The sequence below is a fragment of the Callospermophilus lateralis genome, unplaced genomic scaffold (assembly GCF_048772815.1).
Source record: "Callospermophilus lateralis isolate mCalLat2 unplaced genomic scaffold, mCalLat2.hap1 Scaffold_74, whole genome shotgun sequence".
In the NCBI taxonomy this organism is placed as follows: Eukaryota; Metazoa; Chordata; class Mammalia; order Rodentia; family Sciuridae; genus Callospermophilus; species Callospermophilus lateralis.
Window position 1 is genome coordinate 5,289,058 of NW_027515420.1, and position 16,438 is coordinate 5,305,495.

Here is a 16,438-nt window from a genome sequence, read left to right on the forward strand (position 1 = left end):
TGAGAATAACTGTTTCAAGCTGTGTTATCATAAAAAAATTGGAAATAAATTGAATCATATAAGACATAGAATAACTAAGAAGCTGGTTTACATTGTGAATGTTGATTGACTGTCACTTGTGGTGAAGGTGGTGGGTCCCCTCACCTGTGATGGTATAGCTTCTGACATCTGGGCCGATGGTTCTCTGAACTGGGGTCTGGCCATTGGCTGGGACAGCATCAACTTGGAAACCAGTGATCGTCTCGGTCTTGGTTCACCAGTTAATGGTGATGGTGGTCTCAGTAGCATCTGTTACATGAGCCCTTCTGGGAGGGCTGACATCTGCATGGGATTATAGCTAGAGATTAGTGCCTGCCTGGCTCATATAGGTGAGATTTCGATCTTTTAAAACATTTCTTTATGTTTTAAAAATACATCCTCTTCAGAAAATACATTGATTAAATAATTTGTAGATTATCTCCCTTGGCATTCAAAGAATGTTCAACAGTAATTAGGAAATATGGAAATAGTTACATTGGGTGCCTTTTTCTTTGAAGAACTGAAAAGCTTTATAAATACTACCAGTGGTTCCCAGGTCTGACTTTAATACTCACTTCAGTAAGTATTAAAATGATTAATTTACTGTACTGTAAAAGTGTGTGGTAGGAATTATAATAGCATGGCCAGCTAGCAATTATATGTATATATAGCCAGTATTATTGCTAGTATTTCGTCGTTTTTATAGGGCTTCATATCTTTTCTCTCAACAGAAAAGATTCCTATTTTATCTCTATTTTATAGATGATGAAACTTTTGACACTTTATGTGACGGCTGAAAGAGCGCACAGCAAGTTATTGATGGAGCAGAAACCAAAATCTGGGCCAAATTTGATCCCATACTTATGGTGCTGTTAAGATACAGTAGAAGTCAACATGTCCTCCCCAGACCTAACTCCAGGAAAACAAATTCTAATAAGCGGAGCATAAAGTAGCTGTTAGTCATAATCTTTAACACCAATGTTATACCATTATGAAAGGATTTCATTTTAGGTATCAGTGGAATACTTTCTGAAGGGGCAAAAAAGGTAACAGTCAAAAAGATAGGGAATCCCACCAATTTCCACATTGGGACTCATTCCACTTTTAACTTAGTGACCAGAGAGATCATTTATCATTCTTTGTTTTTACAGAAAATTTTGAGACTAGAAAATTGGATGACTTACTCTCGAGAGTGGTGATGATCCCCTGAGCTGGTCTGCTGGTCAGTGTGTCCTTAAGACCATAGACACTGACTTCATATTTGGTAGCCACCTAGAAATAAGGGCTTGGTGAGCTTTAGCAGTGTCATTGCAAGAAGCCCCGGGAGTTTCACCATGGCTTAGATAATTCAGTGGTTATTAGTAAAAAAGAAATAAACTAACAAATCTCACAACACTGTCAATTCCTAGATTAATTTCATCTCTACACTACAGATGACCAGCAACAGACTGAAATTAAATGAATTTTAAAATGCTCTTATGGGCTTATGCCCAAGTAAGCTATAACTCACATTTTCATGTAAAACTGGTGATGAAAAAATAAGAAAAATGGGTAATAGCCTGTTTTTTTTCTTTTATGATATGACAGGTGTAAATCAAGAATTTTTATGGTGACAGACAAAGATAATTTTATTTTCTGTCTCTGAAACCCTTTTCTGTAGTTTCCCTGTAACTGGTCTTAAGATATATATTAATTCTCTGGTACTCTAGCTAGTTTTCCATATATAAGTCTAGAAGGATTTAAAAATTTTTTAATGAGGGTAGGGTCAAGTTGGTTGGTACAATCTGGAGAACATTTCTTGCCAAGATGACATCACTCAAAAAATGTATAACTAAATGAATTTATGTACTCAGTCTACTGATATGCAAATTGCCCCCACATACATAGAATACTTCCAAAAGAGCTGCACAAAATCTAAAGCTATTTATAAAATTCTGTTCCAATAGTCATCTGGAAAAGCTTAGGTCAACAAAAAGCAATTCTCTTGATACAAAAATCACAATAATATGGGGTAAAAATGGGAGCTCATATCCCATTTGAATCAAAGTGTGAAATATGATATATCAAGAACTATGTAATGTTTTGAACAACCTACAATAAAAATTAATTTTAAAAAATCACAATAAAATTATTTGACAGGAGAGGAAAAGATCAGTTGGATTGAGCATGAGATTATGTTTCTACCACCTAATAAACTATGTAAGAGAGTCTCTACTTTATTCCAATGACAGAAGTCACTTCTTACCATGAGTCCTGATACAACCACAGAGGTACTGTCAGGAGCAAGGTTGATTTCTTTCATTGGTCCGGTCTTCTTGTCTTTGGGGGTCACTCATACTCGATATCCAGTGAGCTGGACATTGGGTGGTGTCCACTGGGCACTAAAGCTTGTTGGTGTAATCTGAGTAAACCTCAGGTTGGTTGGAGCAGGGATGGATGTTGAGACGGTCATTGGTCAAAGGTTATCTTACATGAAGTGGGGAGAAGGGAACATAGAGTGAATTCCAGGAAGTAGAAGGGATAGCTCTTGTTGGATTAGAGGATTCCCTGGTCCAGAAAAGATTCAGAAGGAGAGCGTAACAAGAAGGGATACAAAAGGAAGAAAGTTTGCTGAAATGTGTGTTCTATATCTGCCAATTCTCAAATCCTGAAAACACTTTAAATACTTGAGCTCAGTAGTCTCTGTATCACATTTGAAGACCAGTGTTTAAAATACTGTGGGAAGTAATATTTTCAAGTGTTTCAATGTTCAAATAGTCCAGTTCCATCCTGTATCTCTCAAAGTAAGACAAGATCTGCCCACTGTCAAGTTAAAGAAGATACCAAAGAAGCTTTCTGTGCCCAAGAAGAGACTAATTTGTCAACAGAGTTAGTGGTGATGATGCTGAACATAAACTTTCTAAAACTGAAGACATTATCCTGGACAGATCCAATGCAGGTAATCCTTTATGAATTGAGAACTTTTGAAAATTAATAAGAATTCAGTGTTCATTTTATTTAACCCAGGTTCAAATTATTTAACCCTTCTGGGACTTCCAGCAAATTTTTATTTGAGTTGAAATATTCACTAATTCTATTTAATAATATACTCAAACAAAATTGTGATATATCAACTTCCTTATGGGAAGTCCTTTTTGGACTATGAAGAACTAAACACACTAAAATAGGCTTTTTTAAGGGAAAAAATTAAAAGCATTCATATTTAAGAAAGAACATACTGTCTAATGAAAAGAAATGTCCAGCAACTCTAAAATAATAGAGTTTATGAGATATTCTTCTTGGGAGTTTCATTTTGTTGTTTTGTTTTTGTTTTTCTGTTTTTTAAAGCATAGACAGCAAAGTTTCTGAACTAATTTCAGTCCACTGTGGAAGCAAGAGTAGAATGTCACTGACTGAATTGCTAATTATAAATTACTAATTGTTGAGTGAGATGTCTTTTAATTTTCAAGACCACTGAAGAAAAAGTAATGACAAGGCTGCCCACACCATCATCACCACAAAAGACAAGGTGTATATTTAGAAGTAGTGTTTCATTTTGTTTTTTAAAATTGGTAGGCAAGGGCTACTTGATAAGCATGTTGCTCCAAGAGTCACGTGTTTTCTGTCTTCCTTTAAGAGGTATGCTCTCGTGGTGTTCGTAGACACTGGAAACATTGACTAAATATTCAGTCCCAGGTAAGAGGTCTGAAGAGGCAAGTGAGACTCATTTTACACTTGTGCTTGAAGGTAGGAAAAACCAAAGTACTCCTGGGACTATTTCAACCGATACCATATACAAGCTTTCAGTCCTGCAAACAACTTACAACTATGTAAACATGGATACCTGGAGACGGTCTGTAAGCAGGTGATGATGAAGGGTCACCTTGCCCTGAGTCCTCTCCAAGCCCTGTCCTAAGTTCTTCCTCTGTATGACTTAGCTCTATCTGCACCTGACAGTGTGACCACTGGGAGCACAGGAGACAATTGCTATGGTATCATGGGTGATCACTGAGCCCTCCCCAAGACTCTACATGGTGGTTCACTATTTTCTAAAGCAGTTTTATAATGACACAATATACTGCAAATATTAATATATGTAGTTTGACAAGTTTTGACATATATTTAACTTACGGAAACTTCACCACATTCAACATAAAAAAAAATATAACCAGTACCTCTGGATGTTTGGTTGGTGACAACTGCCCCCCACTTTACAAAGAAGAAAGCTGAGGCAAACAGAAATGATCATTTTTAAATGACTTGCCCAGGATCATTCAGTGATTGACCCAGGTTAGGACCAATGGTTTTAATAAGCTTTATTGGAAAAGGGTCACATGATAAAGGGATAGCAATAAATTGAGCCATATTAATATATTTTAAAAGTTTAGCCTACATCCATGAGTAACCCTTTCTCCCATTTTGATATAACCAAAGGGTACAGAGGAAGCTTTCCAACCTTTGAACTTCTGCTCACTATACCCTCATTCCCCTATATACTGTTGACTCTTCAGTCTTTCTGCAGAGGGTCCTGCAAGGTTTGGAAAAGGACCAGAAGGGAGGGCTAGATGCTAGAACTTCACATCTTCCTTCCTAGTTGCCAGAGGCAATGTAACTTAACAACTGGGGACCTCAGTTGTTTCATCTTTAAAACAGGATAATAATAATTCTCTAAGGGGGAAATGGCTACCTTGAGGTCATAGCATTGGGACCAGAAGGTCTTAGAACACATGAACATGTAATAGGTATTGGTTGAGCAGGAACCAACATGCAATGCAGGGTTTAGTGTATATCAGGTGATGAGGTCACCAATGGTTCCAGAATGCTCTACAACAAAAATAGTGCTGTGGACGCTATCATGCAAATATAAGGATGTTCTCTGTCACCAGCCAGCAAGTAAGAAATCAAGATCATGGTCACACATAGCTGCCTTTCTTTGTGTTTTGCTTTCTAGAACATGTTGGAAAGGAAGAGGATGTTTTCAGACCATTATATAGGAATGTCCCTAAATGTAAGCCATTTCTGCTTATGTGGAATCTTTGATGTTCTCACACATTGTACCACAATAGTGAAATGTAATAAGAAATGTTTATGTGAAACACAGCACTTCATTGCAGCCTACTCTTATTTTCTTTAAAAAATATTCTGTTTCAAAATGGCAGGGACTAGAAAGAGACAATTTACATAACCTATTTAATGTCAGTTGTTTTCTAAGACCTCAGCCTTCTGAGAAATCCTGCCAACAGATGCTTTTTGAAGTACAAATTAAACTTCTGTCCTCACAATATCCTGATCTATCCCAAGCAACCAGTCACTGTTTTTAAGTTTTCAAATGTTAAGTAGATTATCTACTCATACTTTAACAAGAAAAAATGACAACACAACAGATATGGGGACACTATTTTCAATCTTCATTTTTTTTCTCTTCTAAACACTTAGATTTAGTCAAATAATTTCTCTTGAAATTCACTTATTTTATGTGTTTAGTTGAAAGCAGAATGTGTTTGAAGTCTTGGAACATTACTTTTAGGGTTTTCCACTAATGTTGTAGATATCAACAGTATATTGAGATAGCAATAAGTATTACGTCTTTCAGAATTTACAGAAGTGGACTTGGGACTTTAGTTTGGAGCTCGTCTGCAGCTCTTCTGCATTAATTCTCTTTGAGAATTAATACATCTGCTCCAGGCTAGTGTTTATTCAACAGATGTACCCAACTGCTTACTTGTTAAGACCACTGCATTGTCTGATGGAGAAATCGACAACTCTGCAACATCATCCTCGTTTTTCACAGGTGAGTAGCGCACCAACAGGTTGCTCAGCTCAATAGATGAAGGGGGTGCCCAGGTGACGCGCATAGTGTCTGGACCAACATTGGTGAATCTCAGATCCATGGGAGGAGGGACAGCTGGTTTCAAATAAAAAGGAAGATTATATTAATATGATTTTTAAAGTCAAAGCTCACTAATCCACTGAAAAGGTAAAAAAAATCAATATTTCATGCATAAAGGAAACAGAGTCATAATCATGCAAATAGTCTAATCTAAATCTAATCTAAGTCATGGTAGACTACTGTTAAAAAATCAAACACTACATTCAGTACTGTTAGGCCCCTTTAACCTTTCTGCCATCATCGGTGTGTTCTAAACAATCATTTTAATCTACTTTTAAATAGGTTGATTTTTACATACATGATGAATACCACTTAAGATTCTTTTATCCCAGGCCAAAGAGGTTTAAGTTGCCACACAGCCAAAAGAAACATAGCAGGTACGTTCCAAAAAAAAACAAACACACATGCACACAGACAAAAGACAAGAAGGTCCTAAATGTCCCCCCGACAAGAAATATCTATGATATCAGCAAGCCTTTGTCCAAACAGTCATTTTGACTGCATAGTTTTGGAAAGTGCGGTTGGGAGGTTGGCATTAAATCCCAAACACACTTGACACACTCAGCCATCTGGGGATTAAGATTCTAATCCCTTCTTATTGAAACTGCCACTCTGAGGAGAACAGCTTATTTTTCTATTACCTGGGATGATGGTATCAGAGATAGGGACACTTTCCTTGTCATCTTTGACAGTGTAAACACTGACATTGTATTCCAGGCCGGGACTCAGATTTTCAAATTGCAAGAACTCTGATCCGCACGAACCATTTCTTCCAAAGCATTACCCTGCTGTCCGCTTGTAGTTGTGGTGGTGATTCTATAGCCAGTGATACCTGGAAAGAACAGAAAGGAGGAAGTTACCACAGAGCATTGATGACCCACAGAGGATTAAACAAGACTCCATGGTGGACTGACGAAGGAGATTGAATGTTTATTAAGGATTCTACTGCTATTCAACACTTTGAGGTTGACCAAGAATTTGAGTATGGTCAAGAAAATCTTGTGTTAAATAAAATAAGCTTAGGACAGAAAGACAAAACTGTGTATTCTCATTCATTTGTGGAAATTATAATGTTGATCTTATAGAAGAAGAGAGTAGAATGGAGATCACTAGAGACTAGGAAGAGTAGCAAGGAAGCGAGATACAGAAAGGTTAGATAATGGGCCGGGCACAGTGACAGCCAGTTTGGGAGGCTGGAGGATCTTAAGTTTGAGGCCAGCCTCAGCAATTAAATGAGGCCCTAAGCAGCTTAGTGAGACCCTGTCTCAAGATAAAATTTTTTTAAAAAGGGGGCTGATGATGTGGCTCAGTGGTTAAGCACCCCGGGCTTAATTCCTGTTACCAAAAACAGAAAGAAAAAAATGCAGGAAGGAAGAAACAAGGAGGGAAGGAAGAAAAAGAAAAAGAAAGGTAGGTAGGTAAGAAAATGGTACCAGAATACAGGCAGATAGGAGGGATTCGTTTTAGCGTTCTACAGCCCAGCAGGGTGACTATAGTCTATAATGATTTATAATATATTTTGAACTAACTAGAAGAGACTGAAGATGCCCAACACACAGAAATAATAAGAGGAGATGGAGAAGCTTATTTGATTATTACAGACTGTATCTATGTATTCAATTATTTTACTGTACACCCAAAATATGTACAAATTTTGTGGGTCAACTACAAAAAATAAAGCTACCTTTCAGTAACAACAGAAAAGAAAGGAAATCTTGAAAAAACGGGAAATGATGACCAAATTTCTCTCCTCCTACCACTCTCCCCAGCTTTCTCTTAATGATCAAGTCTCGGTAGGACTGTTGAGGGCCATCTCATTTTACCTGCATGGTACAAAACACTCTCTCGACCTATGGGATTTTCAGGAAGAGAAACCAAGGTGATGCCGTTCATTCTAGAAAAAGTCTGTAAATTATTTAAGACTTCAGGAATCATGGAAATTGGGCAGTAAAAGAATTGAGGGAGAGAAGGGAGAGATTCAAGTAGATGGTGACAACTAGAGATCTTCAGGACCCGAAGATAAGAGGTGGAAGAGTGATGATGTTAAACTTTCCAAAGGACAAGGAAACAAGGGTCTATTTTATCATTAGGAACAAAGTGAACACTAAAGTATTATACAAGGAAATACAGCTGGATGGGAAAAAAATATTTAGGTCATTGCATTGGCTTGTGATCATCTGATGAGGCCATTGAGACTGGAGATTAATGACTAGCTGCCAGCCAGCATGAAACTCCCCAGCAGAAAGTTTCAAAACCAGAGTAACTCAGTTGGAAACTGGGTAGCTTTGGCTTAAACTATGTGTTCATATATTTAAAAACAAACAAACAAACAAAAAACCACCAAAATCATTCTAGACTTCAGAGGGAGATTAGAAAGGATATTTTGAGCTACTTTTACCTTGTGTGATTGTATAAACTGATCAGACTTAGAGATAATTACCTCAGTTTTATACCCACATAGCAGTAGAGGTGTGCAAAAAATACTTCTTACAGGTTTTTATTTTTGTACCAGGGATTGAACCTAGGGGCAATTAGGGGCAATGTACCCCTGAGCCACATCTGCAGCCTTTATTTTATTTTTTTCTTTGTGATCCTTGGGATTGAACCCAGGGCCTTATGAATGTGAGGCAAGCACTCTATCAATTGAGCTATATCCCAGCCTCTTTATTTTGTTTTTAATATTACATTTTATTTTAGAGACAGGGTCTTATTGAATTGCTAAGGGCCTCACCAAGTTGCTGAAGCTGGCTTTGAACTCACAATCCTCCTGCCTTAGTCTCCTAAGCCACTGGGATTGCAGGCATGTGCCACTGCACCCAGCTACTTCTTACAAAAATTTTAACAGTAAAATAAGTACAAGTTAAGTAATAAACTAGATATATTCCTCAAGTTAAGTATAACAGGTATGGATGCAACCAACATTAGCTGACACTTTGGTTTAGTATAAAATCTTGGTTTTGGAAACCCTCCGACTGGCCCCAGTCCTACCTGGGGTGGTGCTCCTCTCCCAGGACACAGTAAGCTCGCCAGTATCAGGGTTGGCCTCCAGGTGCAAGTTGGTCGGTGGAGACAGTGCTATGCAAAAAGAAAATGATAAATTAAAAATGAGAGCTCACACAAAGTACTTGGCCAGAGGAATGTTTCTTCCCCTTCTTTCTTTTCCCTTTATCCCTCCCTGCCTTCCTTCCAGAATTGGTGAAATTATAGAAGTCATAGTATGAAAACATGGTGCACGATTATTTTGTACTACTAACGGAATTATTTCCAACTTTCCAACTTGCAAATACTCTTGACATGGAAAGAACATATCTTATGCCCCAAAATACCTGGCATGAGTTGGATCTGCTCTTCCAAATTTCTAAATAGTAAGTAGGGATAAGATTTTCCCCCCATACTATTCTTATAAATAGTGCTATTGACAGATTTTTAAAAGTAGAACAGTTTGAAAAGCTAAAAGAAAAGAAAAAAACACAAGAACTCTCCCTACGTGTCACCACTCTGTTGACAATCGGCTGTTGGATTTCTTTCCCATCTCTCAGGACTTAGACGCTGTAATCATATTCCACTCCTGGAGTCAAGCCAGACACAACAATGCTTCCTGAGTCTGAAGTCACTTCTCGTGGGGCCTCACCTCCCTGGCTTGGTCGCACACCCAGCTAGAGGGAGGAGAGCACATAAACACAAAGGACAAGCATTTCTGGTTAAATAATAGTTAAATTATAATCTAGATACATGTTGAGAGGTTGTGGTTAGACTTTATATATCATGGCTCCTCAGAAACACACAATGTACTTTCACTGGGGAGGCATTGGGGACATGCCGTAGCTCTATTTCCAACGTCAGCTGGAAATTCCCTAGATTGGAGCCAGGGTGGAAGAGGTATTGTCCAAATGGCACTAAGGTATCTTCCAAATGGCACTAAGGTAGTTTGTGATGGAAGGTTCCAGAGAAATGCCTGGAACCTTCTATTAAAAATGCTGATTTGCTTGATAAAGGACCTTCTGGTATAAACAGGGGGCTTTGGGCCACATGATATAGTTCACTTCTATTTTCTTTTGTGTGAGAGGAAATTCCCTAGGCACTCTATTAAATGAGTTATTTATATCTAGTTCACTTTTCAGTTGCCATTTCAGGGCACCAGCCTCTGTAGCACCTCTTATTAAAACACACACACACACACACACACACACACACACACAAACAAACAAAAACCCTCCTGTTAATAGTTTCAGCTGCAGGATATGTTCCAAAAGAAGAATTAAAAGAAATGTTATGGTGTTATGAAATGGTGTTAGACCTCAGAAAAATCCTTCATATGCTACGCAGCATCTGAAAGTTAGATTGATGCCATTAAAGGAAATCCACAAGGTACATTGGCACACTTCAAAAAGGAGTCTCAATAAGTGGCCTAATCATCAATATGGCCATTACATACTCAAAAAGGAAATGACCTCTGGCTTATTTTTTAAAACAATCCTGGGGGTTTAGTCTTAATTTCCAGTCTTGATGAATTATTTCTTCCTCCATTCTCTACATAAACAACAAAAGTAATTCTTTCAAGCATATTCATTTGTATTCATCATTTCCCTAATATCATTACTTTAAAGAACATGAATCCAGATATCTACAGGGGAGATCTCAATCTTAACCTCTATTAAAGAGATTTACCCATGGGGCTTTGAACAAGTCAAAAGGAAACTGATTGGATGAAAGTATGATTTTTAAATGACTCCGAGTTTAATTGTTCTCCCCAAATTGGCTTTTGTGAACTGCTTGGCACCCATTTAGAACAACAGATCAAATGGAGTTCTCCTACATTTTTCTTAAATGTAGTTCCCTGGGGGAAAGGATAGAGAAAACAAAAAGAGCAACAACTAACAAGTCCATGCTAATGTTTTCTCCTTTGCAAAGCACACACACACCCTCAGTCCATCCTTGCAGCAACTGAACAAGGTAAGCAAGGGGATCCTCCAGGTGTGAACAGAGGCAGGTGACAACACCCAGGTCTCCTCTCCTGAACAGCTTCTATCTACTGCATGCAAAAATAGGATGGCTCTATCAAGCCTGCATCACAAGAATTTAGGAACATTTGCAGTTTACCTTAAACCCAATCCTTGGAACAGGGATCCATGTGATCACAATGGTGGTCTCAGTGACCTCTGTGTTGAAATGTGGAATGGAGCTCGATGGCTGCACTGTGAAATGAACCAACACATGTGTTCAACACCTTCAACTCGTAAATGATGGTAGAAAATGTAAAAAAAAAAAAAACAAGTATCTTTATCTAGAACTTGAGTTTAATGAACCAGTAGATGGAGAAGGAGTTACTTCATCAGGGGGGAAGAACAGTGCTTCTCAATGATCAATGTGCCACACAAATAACCTGGTAAAAATCCAGGTGCTGATTCTGAAGGTCCAGCATGGGGTTGAGGAGCTAGCTTTTCAAACCGGCCAATGATGCCAACTCTGGTCTGTGAATCACACTTGAGTATAACAGGTGGCTAGACAACACTTTCAACTCCTTAGATTCTGTGATTTGTGGCTTTTCATTAATGTTGGGATTTGAGTTTAGTGACAATAAATTTTCTTATAACAGAATAAAGTCCCTTATAAAATATGTAACTGGTCACTGCAAACAGAGGATCATTTGGTTTCTTAAACATTAAGAACAATGGTAAAATTACAGATGTGATCTAAAAATAGCTTTTTGCTGAATTTTCCACAATGGTGACCAATATTTTTGGTTGTGGTAAGTGATGCCATATAAAAGTTTAAAAATTCTGAAATCATGAATGTATTTTAATTGTAAAAATTCATCCTTGTAATATATGATTGTTCATTCATAAGAATTCTATAGAAGTTTTGTATCCTACCACTAGAATTAGAAATCATAACAAAGGTTTATTTTGCATCTCCTAGCATCCTAGCACCAGTTATTTCTCTTAGTGAAAATATTTTTTAAAGCAAGGGATTAGACAAAGGGGAATGAAGGGAAGGGAGTGGGGATGGTAATAGGAAAGACAGCAGAATGAATTGGACATAACTTTTCTATGTTCATATAGGAATACCACCAGTGAAACTCCATATCCTGAACAACCTCAGAAACCGGAATTGAATTAGAATAAGTTATACTCCATATGTATATAATATGTCAAAATGCACTCTATATCATGTATATCTAAAAAGGACAAAATTTTTAAATGTCTTCAAAAAAGCGAGGAGGAGAAAGAGCATGTGTACACAGTTAAGGCAGGCACTCCCAACAGCCTTGCAAATTTTTGTTATTAACTTAGAAAGATGAGGCTTTGGAAGCCAAGAATTTTGAGTTGGGTGAATTAAGTTCAAGGGTTTGGAGCACATTAGTAGCCCTGGGTTATGCCTTCACAGTTCCTTCCATTTTATGTCCCAACCAAACTCTGTTCTCACTGGGAAAAATAACTACTGAAAACATTTATTTTAAATCATGAATGGCTAGTGAGACAAAGAGTTATCCTCCAGAATTACACCAACAGAGATTAAAAAGTCTTCAGACTCTAGTCTATATAGCTCAAATCAAATGTTGTGTTTTGTTTTTTCTGTGCCATGTGGGAATTTAGACTCAACACTGCAATTCTTCCTTTTTTCCCCCCCTCAGTCTGGATTTTATTGTCTTACTTTTTATTTTTATTTTTAAAATACTGTGTGGGAAAAAGTCAAATATCTGTGTGGGCCATTTTGCAGAGACTGCTATAATGGCTGAACTGAACTAAGGTTTAGTGAGCTATTTTGTTAAGTATATTATTCTGGTGGCATTTGGGGAAATGGGGGTGGGTGATCCTTGGTGCTCTCCAGCACCTCTGAAATCATACATTACGTGGCTGTGGCTCAGTTTGCCAAAATACCAGGGCCAGCAGGGGGTCACCATTTTTAATGGCCCACAAGAAACAAATTAGAGAACAGTCAATTTCTTTTATTGAACATCTGTGAAAGCCACAACTTTTTCACAAATTACATTCTCTCCAACAGTCCTGGACTTTAGAACTGGGAATTTTCTATTGCTTGAGCTAGCCAGGGAAAATCTTCCCAAGTTTAAGATGATCCTCTCTGTCTGGGAAGACCATTACAGGAAAATCACCAAACCACAACCCCACAAACTGATGTCAAACAACGGATGTGACTGTTAAGTATGAGTTACAGATTCTGGAAGGTCTTGTTAGGTGAAGAACTGCCTGTCTGTTAAAGAAATAAAATATGCCCTATCAATAAAGGAATGAGCCATATTTTCCCCAGAAATAGCTGCTTCTTCCCACTTTTCTCACATTTGCTTTTAAGAATTCAGCACAAGTTATAAAACTCAGGAAAGTTATTCCCAGAATTCAGCTTAGTAAGACAGTAAAAATGCTACAGAAAGTTACAAGTAATTTCAAAAACAGCAAGCTCTGTGGATGTTTACAGCCACAGGAGTATTTGAGGTTTAAATGAAGTTGTATAACTCCTTGTTTACGTTGGTTTATTTAAATATAAGCTGGCCTGAGTGGTTCTCATTATCATTTCTTTCTCAATCAATCATCTCAACAAATGTTTTTTGAAAGTATACTCTGCAATATACTATTTTAACCTTTACATAATAAATATTAATTTTGCTATTAGCATTTTAATTCAAATATAATTATATTTTAAGTAAATATATGTATATATATATATATATATAAACATATTCAAGAGAGCAAAAAATAGCATTTCCAATAAGTATATCAAAGTTCCCCCTGCCAACAAGTTCCTGTACTGATCCCCTCACTCCACTTAATTATTGTTATCTTCACTAAAAATTCTCTTTCATTTCATAGGCACTCTACTCTATCCAGCAAAAAAAGAAAAGTACATAAAATGTCTCATGCTAATGAAAAAGACAACTATATAATTCTACATTTCAGTAAAAAAGGCTGTCTGCTGAAAGGAAGCAGGCACAGGACTTTCCATTCTAACTCAGTGAAGGCCTTTCTTAAGAAATGCAAAGACAATTTCACGAGAGTAGATTTTAGGCTCTCTCAGAACCAGATGACATAAAAGAGTGAAATTTTAAGGTGAACTTTCTTTCAAATTAAAAGCAAATTTCATTTGCCTGTGATTAACAATCATTTAGGAAAAAGCCTTCATTGGCCAGACACCAAATTTAAATGGAAATAAGTTTTTGGTGAAGTAGGGATTCTTATGGGGAAACATTTATAAAGAGATTTCTTTGGGAAATAAATTCCAGAGTTATGTACAAACTAAGGGTTGTCTTGATTTTTTTTTTTTTTTGACTGCTTTTGAATGTCTATATTTTTAAATTAGTAAAAGAGGAAGATTTGTGGAAAGCTTTTGGGAAATTGAAAACTAGTACATGGTTGCAATATATGCTGAAAAAAAGTGCTTATGTTAGATGTTTTCATAATTCAAAATGTCAAGATGAAAATAACAAATAATATTCAGCTAGCAATAAGGAGTCTCATAATTCTTTGTAATGTAAATGGAATGTACTTAGTGGAACTCAGTGTGTGAATAAAGGCCTTTATTGTGATGTGTATATATAGAAGATTTAAGACCATTTACTCTAAGATGTTGAGCAAAAGTAGAAACATGACCAAAAATTATTAGAATTTTCACCCTCTGTGGAACTTCAAGAGTTTTTTAAGGAAAAGGAAAAAAACAAAACAAAAAAATGAATGAAAGAAAAGAAAGTTCGTTTTTGTGTCCTATAGAAGTACTTAACGCTTTGCTGTCAACAACACTTGGGAGAAAAAATTTCCTCAGCTTCTTGGTCTATTGGCTGGTTTCCACTCAGTCCCTAGATATATTTTATTCTGCTTGTATGGCTATCATTTGATGCCCACTGTAATAAACTATAGGTAGAGATGCTGATTTATTTTGTCTTAACTATTTGGTAAATTTATTTTGTCTGATAGAATTCAATTTTTCTAATTGCAGGGTCATTATGCTACTCAAAGTGCTAGCCTAGGAGGAAATAAGGAACTTGGCAATGTATGCAAAAAATTTTTTTTTCCTTTTTTTTGAGCTACAATAGATCAAACCCAGGGCTTTGGGCATGCTAGGCACGTGTTTTGCTGATGCAGCCACATCACCAGCCCTCATAGAGAAGATCTTTCTTCAAAAATTGTATCAGCTAAATGAAATGGCATGTTTTTTAATTACATTCTGGCACAAGCTCCTTGTCTTGTAGCAGATGAATAATAAACAATTTATGGCCCAGCAGCCAATCCGTAGAGCACATTTTTAGTAGCATTGCTTTAAATGATGTACTGTTTTTAAAGTTAACCTTTAAAAATAGAAGAACAGAGACTGCAAAAATAGAGTAAAGAACCTATGATACGGCTGGGGATACAGCTCAGTTGGTAGAGTGCTTGCCTTACATGCTCAAGGCCTTAGGTTCAATCCCCAGCACCATTTAAAAAAAAAGAACTAAATTTTGGCTTACATGTAGTGAAGACTCCAGTGGCTTTGGGGCTCTCTTGGTCGCCTTGGATACCTACGAGGGTGACAGTGTACTCAGATGCAGGCTGCAGGTTCCTCAGGGGATACTTGGAGACAGAGGGCCCCACGTTGTAATGCTTGGGCCGGCCCCCTTGGGTCAGGCCCAGTGTCAGTCGGTACCCTGAGATCCGGGCCCGAGGTGGGGTCCAAGTTACCAGGACAGTTGTGTCACTTTCATTGACAAATTGGAGGTTAGTGGGAGCATCCAGTTCTAGAAAAAAAGATGAAACATGTGAAGAAATATTTAGATCAGTAATTATCTCATTGGAATCTTAAAGCTTGACTAAACAGTGTTGCGTTTCTTCTACTCAAGGTAGAAACTAAAGGAAAAGTCAAAACTCTGGAGAAAATGAGCCTTTAAGAGACAGAGCACTTTGTGCAACTGTGCCTAAACACTGTGTCAGCCATGAGAAATCCTTGACCTTTTTCCCTTGAGGGTTATTCTTTGGACAGTCTCATTTTCAGCAAGATCTCCCATCACACTCAGAAATTACAATTACATTAAAGTGATGGCATTTTCTTAAAAAAGCAAAACAAATACTTGTGAACTCCACAATTTGCTCAGAGCCAGAAAGGTTATGGGAAGAGAGATAAAATCAACAGAAAGGACAGCAAGACAGAAGTTCCCTATGGATCAAAGGAAGAGTCTATGCATTTATTAAATGAATAGTCCTTTGCTGGAGAAATAAATGTTATTTTCGCATGGTTCTGAGTAGACAATAATTATAGTTATTAGAATAGGCTCAGAACCTCAGATTCTCAGTAGGACATGGGTGACTTTGTACTATCTGAAAGAATAGTACATCCATTGGAATGAAAACATCCATTGTGGGTTTTCTTCTTGAGTATGACAACTAGCAGTTTCCCCTCAGAATTCTAGAACACATTTCAGATACAAGAAATCTTTAGGAGGTGGCTGGGTATAATTGAAAACAGGGAGTCCAGAATCAAAAAGTCAGTTTTTAGAACCAGTTCTATCTCTTCTTAGCTCTATGACCTTAAAACTTGCAGAACTTCAAAAATGTTTAAGTTTCTTTCTGA

General features: G+C 37.2%; 1 pseudogene; it reads right to left on the reverse strand.

Annotated features, from left to right (window-relative positions):
* The window catches only part of LOC143389912 (fibronectin-like), a 32,969-nt pseudogene that overhangs the window by 12,323 nt on the left and 4,208 nt on the right, over window positions 1–16,438 (reverse strand).